Source organism: Phodopus roborovskii, unplaced genomic scaffold (genome assembly GCF_943737965.1).
Source record: "Phodopus roborovskii unplaced genomic scaffold, PHOROB, whole genome shotgun sequence".
NCBI lineage: Eukaryota > Metazoa > Chordata > Mammalia > Rodentia > Cricetidae > Phodopus > Phodopus roborovskii.
This window is the reverse complement of record NW_026126588.1, coordinates 22,583,672-22,601,097: the sequence shown is the minus strand read 5'-3', so window position 1 is coordinate 22,601,097 and position 17,426 is coordinate 22,583,672. Positions and strand designations below refer to the sequence as shown.

At 48.2% G+C, this 17,426-nt stretch overlaps 1 protein-coding gene across 3 annotated transcripts in view; it reads right to left on the bottom strand.

Annotated features, from left to right (window-relative positions):
• Il1r1 (interleukin 1 receptor type 1) overlaps nt 1-17,426 on the bottom strand; it is a 63,172-nt gene that overhangs the window by 23,651 nt on the left and 22,095 nt on the right. Inside the window, exons 1-2 of one of the 3 annotated variants that reach the window (XM_051204427.1) lie at nt 10,832-10,974; nt 1,411-1,486 (exon numbers count right to left, since the gene is read on the bottom strand). The gene's annotated coding sequence lies outside the window, so the exon portion shown is untranslated. Of the gene's footprint in view, nt 1-1,410; nt 1,487-10,831; nt 11,012-17,426 lie in introns of those variants that run through there. The other 2 variants (XM_051204428.1, XM_051204429.1) reach the window with 2 other exon arrangements.

Sequence of the window (17,426 nt, the reverse complement as noted above, 5' to 3'; positions counted from 1 at the left end):
CAAGAACTGAATGGGTGTCTTATAGGTTCAGATAAAACCTGCCCCACCGCCCATCAATCTTCATCTAAAAAGCATGTTGTAACGTTTGTATGCTTTCCAAAGTAATTTCTCAAGTAGAACGTTTTCCAGCTAATCCTCAGGTCCTTCAGATGTTTAGTTCCCAGCAATGTCATCTTAGTTAAAAGACTTTATGTTTCACAGTTACTGACGGCAACAGGTAAGAATATAGACACATTTCGTGTGTCATAAAATTAAAGGCAGTTTTTGTTGTTTGGTCCCCCAACCCCCAGCAAGGAGTTTCATGGTATGCTCTGGGCATCGCTCAGTGTTGCACTGAGGATTCAGCTATTATATTTGTCACTCTTTTCTCATCCATCCCTTGAGGTTTTATGAAGGACGTCTGGGTTTCAAGTATGGTGTCACATGCTGGAGGTCCAGTGAGGGGCTGGCCTTTAATTTGCAGGTGGCAGAAAGGCACTTGAAGATTTTACACAGTGGAGTGGGGGTATGCCTAGGTTCTGATTTTCCGTACACATTTTTAACCACTGTGTGGAAAATAAGCTGGAGATGGGAGGGATGATGTGGGTGCCCAGATGAGTGGGGTTGGGGGTGGGGGGGGTCAGGGGAGAGAGTCTGAGGGTAGCTGATGCTGATGGCCAGATTCCCTAGCGGTGGGGGAGGCCAGGGGGAATCACACCACAGGTAGGTAGGCTGGGCTGAGACACAGACTGCTCTGATGTGACTGGAGTAAGCTGCCTGCGCCAACACCAGCCCTGGGCCCCTGAGGAGGAGGCCAGGAGTGTTCTTTCCAATAGAGACTAGGAAGCTGAGTGTGGGAGGAAAGAGGCTGGAATGCTCTGAGAGAGCTCCCCTCCCCCTACCCCCTCCCCCCCGGAACTGGGAACTCACTTCAATCAGATGGCCTGCTGAACAAGGTCAGCAGTGACCTGCCAAGGGACAGTAGGGACCTTAGGTCACAGCCTCCCTCAAAACTCTGACAGCACCTCCCTCTATCCACCCCCCTGCCTTCCCTCTGGCCCTCCTCCCTGCCCTTCCCAGCCTCTAGCATCCCGGCTCTTTTCTTCTCAACTGCTTGAACTTCCTTCCACACATGTGTGAGTGAGATCATATGGCCCTTGTCTTACTCTGCCAAGCACTGTGTCCTCCAGTCCCATCCATACCCTCTCACTGTGTCCGAATTCTGTGCATCCATAAAAAATTAAAAATTAAAAAAAGAATTAATCTGCTAAAAAACAAACACACACTGCCCCCCCCAAGCAAAAATGTGCCAACAAACATGTTTGCATACAGGGGGAGCTGTCCCAAGGCCTCGGCAGCAGAGAGGATAGAAGGCTTGGGTGGCTTTTGAAGAATAGTCTTCAAAAACCCTGCGGTGACCCAGACTATTACCTTGAGGAAGTCTGCTTCCTATTTGAGTGGTCCTGCTTCTCAGGAGGGAAGGGTCATCTTTAAGGGGCGTGTCTACCTGAAGAAGAAGAAGAGAGAATAAGTATATTGAAGGGATGGGTAGAAAGGGCCCGCAGAGCCACCAGCATCCCAAGACGAGTCTAAAGGTATCATATACTCATGAAAAAGTCCTTTAGGACAGAATACTTTTGGGGAAACAAGTCAAAGGAGTCAGGAATACGGCACTTGACACACAAAAGGGTTAAATGCATGTACTGTGCATTCTGCCAGTCAGAGGAACTCAGAAATTGATAAAAATCTCTCTGGGGATGACTGTCTCTAGTACTGATGGAAAACGGGGCTAAGGACTTGCCACTTGCCTGGAGAATAAAAATCATGGAAAAATCTCTTTTAAGAGCAGGCATATTAGCTTTTTTTAAAAATTTTTTTTCCTTAAACCAAACACATCCATATGCCTGCCCCTCCCCCCCCCCATATTACAGCATTTAAAGCAATTCCCCAAAAGCTGTTTGTGGTTGCTCCTTATTTATTTCTGCAGTTTCCTCTAGTATTTTGGAGTCTTTTTTTTTTTTTTTTTTTTTTCATGCTGAGTCATTTCCTTAAGCCACAAAAAAGCTAGTGGTGCCTTTTAATGTCCACCACTGACACTGGACCGACCAAATCGATGCTAAACATTTCCGTAGACTAAATAACACTAAATCCCAAACTATTAGTCGCGCCTGGGGAGACAGAACACAGCTCCGCATTCAGCTGTCAGAGGCACAGTATCGAATTATCATGGGTCCCTATTACAGCACAAAATCAAAGGGAACACTCAAGACCTTTGAGCCCCTGGCCACAAGACTATGCCCTGCCCCAATCCCCAGGAGCCTCAAATGTGACTATAGCTAATGGCAGCCACAGAGAAAGTATGGGCGATGGGCTGCTCATAAAAGGGGAAGGGGGGGGGAGGCTGACAAATGGGTAAATCTAGGGACCTCCTGCAAAGAAGACGCACTATTTATTCCTACCTCCTCTCACTCCACCTTCCTTTTCACACCTGAAGCCCCAAGTGCCTTGCACACACTCTTCCTAATTCTTAGCCATACAGGAAACCCCAGCACTCCAACCAAGACATCACTGCTCCTGCCCGAGCCAACAGCCCTCCTTACTTCTTCAGGCAAACAAGCCTCCTGCCTCTAGCTCACATGGCCTGGCTCACCCCAGCCTGGGTGATGTCAATCTACTCATCCTTCACAGCCGATATCTTGGCTGCTGGTCCTCAAAGTACCTGTGACATTCTGCCCCCGGAATGCATCTCTTCAATTCTCTTTAGCAGCAGCCGTGAGTCTTATGGCAGCTCTGAGCTGATTCTGATCAGAAACTGGCCTTGGGCCCTCAAAGACACCCCTTCTTCACAGCGACACACATCTCCATAGTACAACACACGGGTGTGTCCGACAGTTCAGGCAGCTCAGCTATCACCCTGGCGATTAGTCTTCTCTGCTTGCGATAGGAGAAGACAGGCCAGGGCAAACCATCCCCAGCCCCATTCTTGTGAGCAGGGGTCCACCCTTCACAACTTACATACGCCAGGTGTGTGATTAAAAACTAGTAGAAGAGAGGACGGAGGGAGGGAAGGAATCCCGACCCTCCATCTTTGAAGTCTACATGAGCAGAGCAGGCTGTTTCAAGGCCGGTCCACCTCTTACTCAAATCTCTTCCACCCTCTTGTCTTTCCCTGGATTTGCCATGTTAGGAGGCACCATGAGGCTCCCAGCAGATGCAGCCACCTGGCCTTCCAACCTAGATAAACTATCAGATTATCCTGCCTCCAGGGTTCTGTTAGGGCAACCTTAGAGTAACAGAGACAGCCTAACGTAGCACTAGACTGAGAAGCAGAAATGTGAGCTAAACTATGAAAAACAGAAGACAAGCACAAGGAGCCATATGAGCATTACTGATTCCCAATAATAGCCCCTTCCCAAGAAGGGACACAGCCAGGACAAAAGCTGTGAAGGGCGGATGAGCTAGCAGTGAGTGAGAGTGTGCTATCAGTAGGGCCAGAAGGGGAAGGCATCGAGTGTGCCTTTCTCTCCTTCTGCGAGATCTACCTTGTCCAATGCAGCCACGGACAATGTGACAGCCGAGGGCCCCAGCATTTCCCTCAAGGCAAGCACGGACAGGCCTGAAGGGGGTATTTTTCTTGTGTGTGGCCATTCTAGATAATTTCTTATGAATGAGAAATTTCCCAGGAACTTGAATTCTCCGCCTCTTCCTGAGGAATTCCCCACACTGTGGATCCTGCCTTCCAGGGCAGAAGCTAGGCACAGGCTCCCACAGATGTACTGAGAACATGCACTGGGTGAGTGCACCGCAGAGGAAACAGCTAACTGCTGCTGGAGGAAGCGTGTCCTGGGACTGGGTACTCAGTGTTCGAGAACAAACAGGCTGTGTCGGTCGGCCCCATAGTGGGATCTGCCCAGAGCAGGCCCAACAGTGGTCCATACTGTGTCAAATTACTCTCAAACTCCTCCAGCCAGCTCTCGACATTAAGAGGGGCTCTGAGCATACACGCAATTTGGCACACTCGTCTACATATGTGGGTGCATTCCCTTCTTTTACAGCCCTGCCCGGGCCCCTAAGGCCGGCATATTGGGATTGGCGTTCCCCAAGGCCTCTCAGGGCAGCCTTGGGCAGCCATGAAATTGGAGTTCAGACAGTTGGGGAGAGAATTCTAGGGAATCTGAGGACACGCAGCATGATCAAGAGGCAAGTGCTGACTGTCAAGTCTCTACTGGGCCTATCCTTGTGCCCTCACCAGACTCCCTATTAAGACAGGGACTAATGAGTTTCAAAGCAGATCTGTACAAATCAGAGGACTTTGGGGGATCCTAGAGGAAATTCTAAGGAAGCCAAGCCTAATAGAGACCCAGGACTGTGGTTATAAAGCAAGAACAAGCTCTTGCTCCTTCCAGGGACCTGATAGAGGCAACCTCCAAATCTGAGATCCATAAAGGAGATGGTAACAATTGTAGCCTCTCTGCGTGTTGTTTGCCTGCTTTTTGGTTTGGTTTGGTTTACCGCTGTGACAAAAGCGCCCGACCCCAACCCGCTTAAAATGAACAGAAAAGTACTTGGAGTCTAGGAGCCAGCATGTGCCGCATCGTCACGGCAGAGTGTGGACGGGCAAGAGTAAGCAAGCAAGAGAGGGCTGAACTCACTTGTATAACAACCCCGCTCCTGCAACGATGAACTCCCTTTCCCCAGTACCCGCATTAATCCGCTCATGGGAACAGGGCCTTCGAGGCCTAATTGTTTCCTATGAGTCTTGCCTCACACGGCTGCACTGGAGATTATGTTTCCCACCTGTGAACCCTGCTGATCACACTCAAACCACAGCGCACACATTCCACGCCTCTGGCCTCATCTCTACCTGCCTAGCATTTCAAGCAATGCCTCGCAGAGCTACAGCATTTGTCACACATTTGCAACCTCTCACACCAGACATACAAACGCGCGTGTAGATTTAATATGTGGCAACGTAGAGAACTCAGTGCCCACTAACTTGGTCACAACTGAGAAAAATCAGGAGTTTAAGCATGTTCCCCGGCTTATGAAGTGTCGTTGCCTGTGTGTCTACTGAAAACCGGTGAATAGTGGCTTTGGGCATTGAACTACGCCGACAGCGATGATGTCCCCCGACTTTGTTATAAGCATTCAACCAGATTCTCAAGAGTTGCCCAACTTAAGACCAAGAAGGCCAAGAAGGTAAAAAAAACACACAGCTGCAGAAACTACTCTACAATTCTATCCTTCCAGGAGTCCTTCATTCTGAATCCAGAATGAGTACGTTTCCAAGAACATCTACAGTCATGCAAGTGAGTCTGTCCCATTGGTGTGGCCAGTTTTACCCAAGGAGATTTAGGTGGTGGGGTCATTAATTTTATACTGAAACAAAGGCAGATATGTGCATTGAGTGGAAAGGAAGGAAGCCACCAAGACCTCCCAAGGGAAAATCGGGAGGCATCAGAGAACTCCCCCATAAGGGAAGCTATCTCATAGTGCCAGGTTGGGCATTCACTTCTCATTTGTCCAGTTCAGTCTCTGTGCCGAAAGTCTAAGTGGTGCTATCTTAAGTAAATGTTCTTATCGTCTGGTAATTCCCAATCACGAGAGATGGAAACTTCAAGGCCCACAAGCTCAGATCCTCGGGACAAGATAGAGTACCCCCACGCTAACTTCTTCCGGAAAGCCCCTCTATCTAGGAGTGCCCAGACTCGGGCTGAGAAAGGAGAAGGTGGGAACGATCACAGCGGCACCTGGATACCTCCATGGTGTGCTCTAAACGGTTCCCATTCTACAGAGATTGGTAGCATAGAGCCACAGACAGACGCCCTAACCTTGGGAACCAGAAAGTTTCAAGCAAGCAAAGCCTCACACACAAGAAGGGACCAAAGAGACGTCTTGGAAACCACCAATGAACACCAAGACCTTCCATTTTCAACCAGAGTAAATGGATCTGGCGTATTTACCCACACAGACAGGGGGAGGGAGCATCTTTCTAATCACAGAGGGTGAATAAAGATGAAGATAAGGTAAAAAAAAATTTCCCGTGCTACGGTGAAATATCAGTACTTGACGGTGCAAGGCTCAGAGCTACAAGACGGCCCATTTCATCATGGGTTTAAGGACAAAGGAGGGAAGTGAGATGGAGGCGTGGCTACTGCCAGTAGAAACTAGGATCGATGGAGACCAGGCCAATGGGGTGATGATAGCTCTGACTCTTAGTTGAGGATCTACAGATAGCCAAAGGATGAAGAATTCTGCCTGAGAACTTTTATAATTTCCTCTTCTATACTGTTTTGCTGAGGCAACATAGAGCCGAACACAGATGCCCCAGGGGCTCGGTTCCACAAGCCGGACCAACCGCAGATACCAGGAACGGTACATCCTGGGTTTTCCATTTTCATCTACCCCTGAAGTCCTTTGTGACCATCAGTCGTCACCCACATACATGATGCCCGTTGTTCTGGTTCCCATTTTCCCCTTTATGCATGATCCTTACAGTTGATGCTAAATCCATCCTAGTCAGCTTGCTTCTATACCGGCTACTCCTACAACTATCATAGTACACGGGCTATCTCAGGCTCCTCACAGTGGAGTCCCGAATGATTGTTGACTTTGGCACCAAGATCCCAATGTCTAAGAGTCACAAGAAAGAAGAACCTTCCCCAGGCTAGGTAAATGGCAAAGCCTTCCCTCCTGGGTTCAAGTATGAATGTTGACAGTGTATGCGGAAAATATCCATCATGGCTCTCTCCCCTCTGGGTCTTTACAGCCTGAAGACTGCTCCCCTTTGGAGACTGATCCTACCAAGAGCAGTGCTCAGCTATTTATAATAACTCTTCCTCCCTGTTTATCTGTATACAATGAACCCAGCGTCTGTTTCCAGCTGCATACAATAACTCCACCTGTCAGTTCAATGACGTATAATAAACACTGTGAACTTCCAATGCAATGAGCTTCTCCATCATTAGACAGCCAGCCCAGTCCACCCAAGCTCAGCTTTTTCCTATATATGTGTCTGTCCTTTCTTTATCGCCTCACCCAGTCAGGTCAAGTCCCTGGAGACATGTAGGATGTGACAGGTGACACTTTGGGTAGTCCAGTTCGTGAACACTTGACCCCTGACCTTCATGACCCTCCCCGCCCCCCGGCGTCTCCCAGATGCAGCAACAGAAAATGTATTTAGTGTTTTGAGCTTAACCCTGGCTCCATCCACATTTATAGAAAATGCAGAGTTGACAATAATTTCCATTATCGGCGCAGGGATGATTATTAACTGCTGTAACAACTAAGAAGTCTCACCTCTGACTACACTGAGACCTTGACTAAGAGTGGAGAACCTGTTGAAGGTATTCACGGGGCCACCAACTCACCTGTTCCCCTGAAGACTTGAGTTTGCCCACATAATATTCTGTAGTCAACTCATATATGGTATTGCATAGCCTTACCCCACCGTTGGGAAATATTAAGTTTGTTTATGCTGGGAAACATTTGTTTTAATGATGCAAAGATGTGTTGCATTCTTTTATGTTGCATTTGTTTAACTCTGTGAAGCTGTGTTACTTTGCCTGCCTAAAACACCTAATGGTCTGATAAAGAGCTGAACAGCCAATAGAAAGGCAGTGAAAAGGATAAGCGGGCAGAAAGAGAATAAATCGAAGGAGAATTCTGGGACAGAAGATCAAGGAGTGACAGGAGGAGGAGGAGGGCTCTAGGGGACAGCCACCCAGCTACACAGCAATTCACAGAGTAAGAAGTAAAGAAAGGCATACAGGATAAAGAGAAGGCCAGAGGCTAAAGGTGGACAGGATCATTTAGGTTAAGAAAAGCTAGCTAGAAACAAGCTAAGCTAAGGCCAGACATTTACAAGTGATAATAAGTCTCCGTATGTATTTATTTGGGAGCTGCTGGCGGGTCTCCAAAGGGTCAAAAGAATAAAATGTACCAACTGCACCCCAAGCATCGGCATGCTGAAATATGTAAGTTTAATACAAACTGCTTTTATTCTTTCTTTCCATTTAGACATCATATTGCTGTTTGTAAAAACTGTAGTCTTTCTAAATTGCACTGTATCATCTTTAAAAATACTTGCACACACAAGTGTCGGGTAATCAATTGGTGAGGTAAGAAGCCCGGACTGAAAGTAACAGCAACTCATATTCACCTCTCTCCCGCTAGGAGTCATTGCTGTACTTTCAGGTGACCTGAACTGAGGCAGCCAGATGTGCACAGCTGAGCTCTCTGGACCCTTTCTGTCAGCTCAGTGCCAAGCTGCACTGTAGCTACCAACCTGCACCTGTGGGACAGGTAACTTCAGGAGGCTTCAGCCTTGCTCTCCCGATCCCTTTACTGAAAATCAGATGAAAGTTTCAACCTGACTTCACACGCAGAATCCTTTACTTCCCCCAAAACATTTCACATTTGCCTTGAAGACACTGACAGCTGCAGCTCTCCGGGTCATTTTAAGCATCTCTAGCCATTGTGGGATCCATGTTCGCTTCCCTCTGATTCTATTTTAATTAATGCCATCACATAAATCCTTTCCAAAACAGATGAGATAGAAAACCGTCTCGTTTACTCTGTCACACGTCTACCAATGGACACACACAAGAAGACAGCACAGTAACCAGGAATTTGGAAAGATTCCTGGGGGACTTGCAACACTTGGTGACAGCTCTTTTTGGCAGGGACCCTCTGCCCACTCCCATGTACCAGGTGTGGCTAGGAATCTGCCACTTCCGGAGGCCACAGCGGGCAAGCAGAGGAGAGCGAAGTTGCTAACACTGCAGATCCTTCTCCTGTATCACTAATCACGTCACAACCACACAGAGAGAGGGGAATAATGCAAGCCAAGCGCCAGCTTTTAACGACACGACACACAGGTAGCGCTGTGGGGCAGCTCATGGCCAGTGAGTCAGGCCTCCCGCAATGTCTCTGCTTTGAAGGGGAAGGTTTGTTATAGATTCATCAGTGCAAGACTCTGAGGACCTACGCTCTTCCCTGTGTCATACCCTATGCCATGGCTGTGTCCAGCTTTGCCCAGCTCCTTACCCAGATGTTCCTTCTATAGACTCTCTGTGTGGGTGAATAGACACTCCCTGTTCACACCTCCCATCTGCAGGCTTCCAGTCTACCCCGGGTCTCTTGTGCAGCCGGCCCATGACTGTATCTTAGCACCCCTGCTATTCCCTGGAGAACCAACGAGCTGTATGTACAACCACTGAGCTGTATGTATGACCACTATTCCCAAGCCCTCTCTATCGGCAATGCTAACTGTATCCCACAGGCTACCTAGACCCACACACTCTGCAAAGTGGCAAAATTTAAAGTACTGTCTTAGAAAGAAAAAAAGGAAGAGGAGGAAAAGGAGAAGGAGGAGGAGAAGGAGGAGGAGGAGAAGAAGAAAGCTTTCCAATATTCTCTAACTTGCCAAGAGGGGCCATGTATGTGAGAAGACAGGAATTTTCATTTATTTTATTTCTCTCACCCCCCCCCAGTACTTCCCCCAATGCCTGGCAAATTAGTAGCATTCAATAAATGTTTGTTCGATAAATGAGTAATGCTAATATTAAGCAGTGTCTCACCAGGAGACGATGTACCAGAAGATGTTTTATGCCTCTGGAGCATACAGAGTACTTTCATGACTAGTTCCAACACAGGGGCTCAGCAAAGCCTGTAATGGGAAATTTGGGCTTCCCTTGCCAAGGTTGTGCGGGAATTTAGAGCAAACGTCCTTTATTGAACTGTGTATTGGCCACGCAATGGTGATCCTACTGGCAAGTACTTAACTATGCGCCAGAACAGCAATCAGCCGTGACCAAAAGTAAGTCAGACTCCAAGTACCTTCCCCAGTCAGAGGGATGTCACGCGCTTCCACCCAGCTCAGAGGTTAGTTTAGAATGTGGAGTATAATATTAAACAAAATATAACAGGTAGGACATTATAAAATCAGAAGGGATGGAAGAAAAGATACGAGCAGTAGCTTGGTAAGTGGGAAGAGAGGTAATACTTGTCCCCGGCCCCAGGCTCACTCCTGTAGCTCAGTTCCATGTGGGTATCCACCTCTCGGAAAAGTGGCATTAAGCCAGGGTGACAGGTACCACCAGTTCCAATAACAGATGGACTCCAGTTCCTCTTTGTTGTGGCTTGAGAAGCCCAGCTGATTAGATTCTGTTGCCTCCGTTCCTAGGATGTTCCTCGGGGCCTAAATTGTGGGATGTGCCCATCTAGTGCAAAGAGCCAGCCACCCTAATAGGAAGGGGAGTGTCCCTGTCTTCCCTGACAGCCTCTCTCGCTTCCCTCCCAGCGCAAGACTTTAGGCACAGGGGTTTGAAGCTCAGAGGGTGCCAGTCCTCAAACAAAATAGCCTGCACCTAAACTCCTGCTATAAAACAAGGTGATCCTGGTGGCTCACCCACAGGACTGCTGGGAGGCTAAAGGGCAGTAAAAGTAAGGGGCCCTATAAACTATCCCGCCCTAGGCACGTTTGTAAACAATGTGTCTGCATTCCCTAGGATCAATCTGTCAATCTGTCTGGAGGAGAGGCAGTTCATCTACCAGCAGGGTGTTAAGGAATTGACCTCTTGCCTTGTTAAGACTGCTCTTCCGAGCCCAAATCTCTAAGAGGGTTTGTTAGCTAGTTACAAGTTAGTTACGCTTGGCCAGACACCAAAGCCTGGGAGCAATTTACGCGGCCAGACTCCTGTACCTCGAGCAAACCTGAAGAAAGTTGGGCAAGTTCCCCGAGAACGCTGACACGCTGGCTACCGAGTCACTTAAGAAGGACATTTGCCAGGGGGAAGGCGGCAGCATGGTCTGCCCGCCCCGTCTTCCCAAGGGTGCAGTTCTCTCCTACCTGGGCCTGCCCGGGTGCCCCAGTCCGGTGCGCAGCAATCCAGCAGCTCCCGAGCCAAACCCGCCCAGACCGACCGGCAGCAACTGGGACCCTGGGAGCCACGCGAGGGGTGCTCCGTTGCCGACACTCGTGGGTCACATTCCGGCCGCTCTCGGGGCAGGCGGGCACCAGCTGGGCTCCCGCCCCCGCTTGGTCAGAGCCACAGGCTCCCAGGAGGCTCCCGGCGAGGCGGGACGAGCTGTGTCCGCCCTGGGTAGCTCGCTGTCCCCACTCCCAGCCCGGCCCGCGGGGGCGTGCAGTGGGCGGAGACTGCCGGCCCTATTAAGCCTCGGGCGCGAGCGAGCTGGCCCGGTGCCCGAGCCCCGCCCTGGGAGCCAGAGAGGTTGGGCGATTGCGGCCCTGCCAGGCATCCCAAAGTCTCGACACCCCAGCCAGGCGTCCCAGAGTCTCTACAAACCCCACCGCCACCCCCCAGGCATTCCACCCCGGGGTCTCTGCATCCCCGCCGAGCTTTCCGGGGTCTTTGTATACTTTGCCCGGCATACTAGGGTCCCTGTATCCCTACCTGATGAACCCAGTCCAGGAAAGAATGGCTGGGGTTCCCAAACCGCTTGGCTCCTCTGAGCAGCCTCGGTGAACCCAACAAAATTAGCTGGAACGACTCTCCTTTATATAGCAAACAGCCTGGGCCACCAAACAAACGCTTAACAGCTCTGTGCCCAGCACAACCTCTGGAGCCCGCGCTGGGTGCCTCCAACCGTGAGCTTCGATCTCCTCTTTGGTTATAAATGCCCGCAGCAGCGTCTTGGGGAGAGTAGAGATATTACATGAGCACTGGCATAGATATAATGCTGCATAAGCTTTTATACTTTGGTTGCGTTACTGCTATACACTATGTGAACAACATTTTCCCTTGTCTTATTGTAACCCAGTTAATTCTAGGACTCAACTATGCAAAGGGAAGTTCATGCCCACAAAAAAAAAAAAAAAAAAATCAAGAACAGCTAAGGTTTTATAGGGCTGGGTGCTTCTTTCCCGGTCACAATGCAATGCACTTGCACATAAACAATGATTGATTGATTGCTCCTTCTAGAGCACATAGCCATTTCCTGCCCATCTTCCAAGGTGGACAGGTCCGGGATTCCCTTCCACATTCCCATTCATTAACTCAGGGCTGAAGTCACCTGGGGGCAGTTCTGAAATGGAAGAAAATATGAACCGATGAGCGTCAGCGGTTTATCGGAGATGCCGCCTGTGTGGGCCAACAGGACAGATGTTTCTCGCTTATCTATTTCCAGACATTTGAACTGTTCCTTTTTCTCAGAGAGAAAGTCGGCCAGTGTCATGGCCCTATGCAAATTCATCAAGTGCCCCAGGAGTCAGTATTCCACAGAGGTGGCTCTCTCTCACAGACTTGCTTATCTTTGCAATTGTAACAAGATCTGGCTTGTGTGTGTGTGTGTGTGTGTGTGTGTGTGTGTGTGTGTGTGTGTGTGTGGCCAGAAAAGTCATGTCTGAATTATGGAGGGCTACTACTGGTGTCAGTATTTTTTACAACAACTTCCAGCTCCATCATTATGCAGACTGGCCAAGTCTTCCTCCTCAGGAACTGTGGATGTGCACTGTGGAAGTCCCCACCCCCTTTTTTCTGTTTATTAACTACATATTAGCCATGCACAGTAGTTATAGGTTAAATGTGACAATTCACATATACACAATAATTTAACCACATCTACCCCCCGCCCCTCCCATATCTTTATTTCCCTTTAACACCTCATTCACGAGAGGAGACATGATCATATTTGTCTCCTTTTCGCCAAGTTTATGATGCTAAACGTGATTGCCAACAGTTCCATTAATTTTCCTAAAAGTACCCGAGATTTCATCCTGGCTGCGTTTGATTCCTTATATGGGAATAATAGTTCATTTTATGTGCTCGCATTTTCTTCATCCATTCATCTATTGGAAGGCTTCATGATCTGATAAACGGTGCCACATTGAAGGTGGGTATGCCAGTGTCTGCATGCTGACTTAGGGTCTTTAGGGGGGGCATCCAGGAGCAGTTTCGGATCACGTGGTAGTCCTGCTATAAGTGGTCGTTTAAAGAATCTTAAATCAGGCGGGTCTAACTGGAAACTGTAGACTGGAGTTGTCACTTGTTGGCAAAGCACTTGCCTAGCATGTGCCAGGCTGCCTGGACGTTTATACCCTGGGAGATCTTAAAGCAATTTACAAGTAGCAACACTGACCTGTGCAATAACGGGGAGATGAAATGTGTGCTTTACCTGCACTTGAGACAGGTGACCTTGAAATCCTGAGTGGACTTGAAGTCACATAACTTACCTACCTCAGCCTTCCAAGTAGCCAGGCATGTACCATAGGCTTTTCTTCTTTTTATATATTGGCCCATAACCACCACCCCACCCCACACACACACACCTGTCCCCTACATGTCCTAGAGACACCTGGGGCAGGGTTCTCAAACACACATTCCAAGGGTTAGCATTTACAGATCCGTCCTTCTCACCTTAAGATCTCAAAGGTTTCCCCCCAGGACCTTGGTATCTGCCTCCTTCCTCAGACACCCTGAGTGTCCTCCCTCTGACTGGCTTTCCTCTGGCTCCCTTTGTCCAGATAATTTACAAGTGGCCCCTTCACTCAGCCATCCCTCTGGGATCTGTGTAAGCACAGACAGCCTCCTTCATGTCACTCTGCCCAGTTCTCAGCACAAGGCACATGGCTAACCCCTCTGCTGCACACTGCTGACAGCCCAGGGTTCCATCGCAGTCATAAGGAAGTCCAGTGTCCAACATGGCCTGAGCCAGAGAACGCATCCTACTCCGTCCCGGTAAAGCATCCAGGGGTCTGCAGGCCTTCCTAAGGGGCCAGGCCTGCGGCCCAAAACCAGGCAAAAGGCTATAGAAAATGAGCCCGGAAGGATGATCATGGGCTCAGCTACAGTTTGTAAAACCACAGGCTGAGTTGTGGGTCAGAAACCGTCCCTGGAGATCAAGCAACCCATAATCTCCTTCACCTTCTTCACTACCCTCCCCTCATGACTTCCAGTTAGAACAACATGGCGGGGCGGGGAGGGGGGTGGGGGTCATGAAGTGTGTGTTGTTACTGGCACAGACCCTGGGTCTCAAGCACCCCTATCACCAGAAAGAAAGAGAATTCATGATGAGCATATAGAGAATCGCATATGCGTTTATAGACAATGTTTTTACAGGCAGGACCTCTGTGACTCTTAACTTGCTACACCTATTTTTGCCATTTGTGGAACTTCCAGGAACCTCTCACAGAACCACAACACAGACTTGAAACCACTGTCCTAGATGGGCTTCCTTGTACAGCCCAGCTTTTCTGCTCCCGTCACACATTTTCCATCGACTGACCTCCAAACAGGCACTTGGAGCCCAGGTCACCGAAACAATGTCTCAGCTTTAAGCAGTTCAGTGCCAGACACTCCCCCCCAAGCCCCAAGCAGTTTCTCATGTGCCTCTGAGATTATCTTTCTAGTCAACGTCCTATGATTTCTTCCCCCAGCAAACTGGAGGCCAAAGCAGACGCGAATTGGCAGCAGATATCAGGGCACGGGCCATTCCTTTCTAACTTCCTTCATAAGCAGAGGGGGTTAGCACAGATGTGACAAGCCAATGATTTGCTTCATTGCTGTTTAATCTTGCTCAATGAAGGCAAATAACTGAAAGAGCTTGTGTGCCTGGGTTGTGTCACATATTAACAGAGTCTCATGTCCACGGACTGATGTACCTAGCAGAACCAGACTGGCGGAGGGCACTCTCCTCCCAGCTTCCTTCCACCCTCCTCTCCTTCCCTTCCCTTCCCCTCCCTTCCCTTCCCTTCCCCTCCCTCCCCCCTCCCACTTCCCTCGATGACATTTGTCTGTTTCATGATTGCTCAAACCTGAGCACCAGCAACCGAAATCTTGTGGCTCGGTAGGCTGTGTCTCATAATTCCCCTTGTTGCCTAAGAAATGCCTATCGACACCCTTGGACTCAGTCATATTCCTGGCAACAAAAGCATGACCCCCCCTTAAGTCCCCTTTTATTTACTTTTTATGTTCTTATAGTGTGTGTGTGTGTGTGTGTGTGTGTGTGTGTGTGTGTATGGGGGGTGACTTCTGTCCATGTATGCATGCATGTTAAGGTCAGAGGACGTCAAGCGTCACTGCTCAGACTCTGCCTGTCTGTCTTTGCCTCCCTAGTGTAGATATTACAAGCATCACCTCCATGCATGGCATTTCTCACTTGGGTCCTCGGGACTGGACTTAGTCCTTGCGCTTGCAAGACAGATACTGCACTGACTGAGCATCTCCCAGCCCCTAAACTTACTACAAAATTGAGAGTCTAAATAGCTCCGGCCGTCTTTGTTTCTATTAACAGTCTCTAGGTTATGTCTATGTTTCTTTTTCCTACAAGCATCTGTCAAACCCCACACTTCCATGCTGGAGTCTTTCGACCTGTTGATCTCTTCTGGATATAACCGAAATATAATTTCTCCAAGTGGTCTTCCTTTACTACGATCACTGTAGTCGATTAAAGACAATACCCTTTAACCTTGAGGAGCCGTATTGAATTGCTCCCTACCGGATGTATACAGGATGTTTAATATGGGATGGCTTTAATGATTTACTCAACAAATAGAAGGAAGAAAGTGGAAATGACCTCTGAGGCCAACCACACAAACTTCTCGTTTAATTAGTGTTCAAGAGGAGGTGTGGCCTGGGATGGTGGCAAACCTCTGTGCTACGGGGTAACTTTTCTACCCCTGTGCGTTTGAGGCAGGAAGAGCAGGAGTCCGAGGCTACACAGTAGTTGTACGTCAGCTTTCTTGAGCTGCACAGTAAAGCTGAAGGGAAGGAAGGGAAGAGAGTGTTGGAGGGAGAGAAGAGAGGAAGAGGAGAAGGTGAAGGCAGAGAGAGGGGAAGGAAATGAAGGAGAACATGGGGGAGAGGAGTAGAGGGGGGAGGGGAAGAGGGAATGAAGAGGAAGGACGAGGAGAGGGGGAGAAAGGGGAAAGGAGTATTTTTTCTTTCTTCCCTGTTTATGGAAGTCTTAACACTGGTGTCTGGAAGACCCAGAAAAAGACAGTGATTTGTGGATGACCTTGAAACAGACTCCCAGAGAGGACCTAAGCCAGGGGTGATGGGACAGAAGACGCCAACCAGGACACTGTCAGGTACCCTGTGAGCTTAGGGAGACAGGCCTGTGTGCCATTGCTACCACCATACAGACAGAACTTACACGTTTTGTCAGATTTATGGTTGACTTTCCATACCGCTGGCATTCTTGCGGAAGATATTATTCTACATATTACTTCCCGAACATCCCACTGCTAATGCACAGGCACAGAATTGATTCTTGTACATTGCTCTGTAAGCTACAAAGCTGACTGATGGCATTAAGTTTTTGTGTTTTGTGGATGACATAGGATTCTCTATCTAGAAACCTATGTTGTCTTAGATAGTTTTCCTTCCAAGACATGCACCCTATACTTCATTTTCTTTACTTTTTCATTATACCTACCCCCAGCTAAATCCTTTAGTACAATAATGAGCAGAAGCCAGGAAGCAGGCACCCTTGTCTCACTGGCCTTAGGGGAAATTTTCCATTGAGTCTGATGCCAGTGGTGGGTGTTTTTAGGTACTTTTTTTTTTTTTTTTTTTTTTTTTTTGACAGGGTTTCTCTGTGTAGCTTTGTAAACCAGGCTAACCAGGCTACCCCTGAACTCACAGAGATCTGTCTGCCTCTGCCTCCCGAGTGCTGGTATTAAAGGCATGCACCATTACCGCCCGGCTTTAGACACTTTTTTTTTTTTTTTTTTAAACCAGGGATACACATTGGATTTTGTTAACCCCTTCTCTGGCATCTATTTTTTAGTTTTGTTAATATGGTAGATTACATGCATCAGTTTTCCTGTGCTGGGCCAGTCTTGCTGTGTGAGGATAGTCATTACGCTGGATTTTATTTACTAGTATTCTGTTTAACATTTGTATGTCTTCGTTCACGAGGAATACTGGTCGATCACGTTATATTTGATAGTGCTTCCATGTTATATTCTCTAGTTGGGCATGGGAAATGGCCTTGGAGACTTGGGAAGCGCTCACAAATTGAAAACGATCGAGCCTTCTTCACTTTTCTACAAGAGTTAGAGTAGAATTGATATTATGTCTTCCTGAAGGGCCTGGCAGAACTGTTTGGGGCTGTACTCTCTATGTGGGATGGGTCACAGAGCTTGTACAGTACAATTATAATAACTTTAATGCTCTTATACTCTAATTCTAACATTTGTGTCAATCCTTGACTGTCTCTTGTTGATTTTCCCTCTGGTTAGCATATCTGGTAATTCTTAGGTATGGTGTCCACCAAACATCATGGATGTTTACTTTCTGGCCTCTGAATCCTTTTGCCTTCAGGATACTGTTGAGTTGTTGAATGTTGTTTGTTTCTTTGGGGCCTTGCTTTTAAGTCCTTAGGCACAAATGCAGCAAGCAGCATTTGGTCAAAGACAGTTTCCCGATTACTTGTTGCTTCTGAGTCCTCTACAAAGTGCCTTTGGATCCAGATATTGTATG